The 327-nt window shown below is 38.2% G+C and overlaps 1 protein-coding gene across 1 annotated transcript in view; it reads right to left on the bottom strand.

The window, feature by feature from the left end:
• LOC119585330 (roundabout homolog 1-like) overlaps positions 1-327 on the bottom strand; it is a 189296-nt gene that overhangs the window by 61866 nt on the left and 127103 nt on the right. The window lies entirely within an intron of this gene.

The following is a 327-nucleotide window of genomic DNA, read 5'->3' as shown; positions in this document are numbered from 1 at the left end:
CATATTATTTTCTGACACAATACTATCTCCTCTCGTCTCAAAAAATCCCTTTTACTTCTTGGTGCTCTAACAATAGGGAAAAAAGAGGTCTTTTCTTAACTCTTCCCATTGTATATCGAGCCAATTGCGAGCGAGAATGCCTGAGCGTCAGAACATCTAGATTCCGAAATATTTCTGCTCTTGTTCACTGATTTGCATATCTCAAGATTTACATATCCGGGAACTGTATCTCTTAGCGAGTGCACGTCGGGAATTATTTCGTGGTGCGGTACTTTCAGTGGAAGGAATATACTGTTTTTTTATGGTTCTAGATTTCCTTTTTATTTG

The sequence above is a fragment of the Penaeus monodon genome, chromosome 19, assembly GCF_015228065.2.
Source record: "Penaeus monodon isolate SGIC_2016 chromosome 19, NSTDA_Pmon_1, whole genome shotgun sequence".
Classification (NCBI taxonomy): Eukaryota; Metazoa; Arthropoda; class Malacostraca; order Decapoda; family Penaeidae; genus Penaeus; species Penaeus monodon.
The sequence above is the reverse complement of the archived record's forward strand: the minus strand, read 5'-3'. Positions and strand labels throughout refer to the sequence as shown.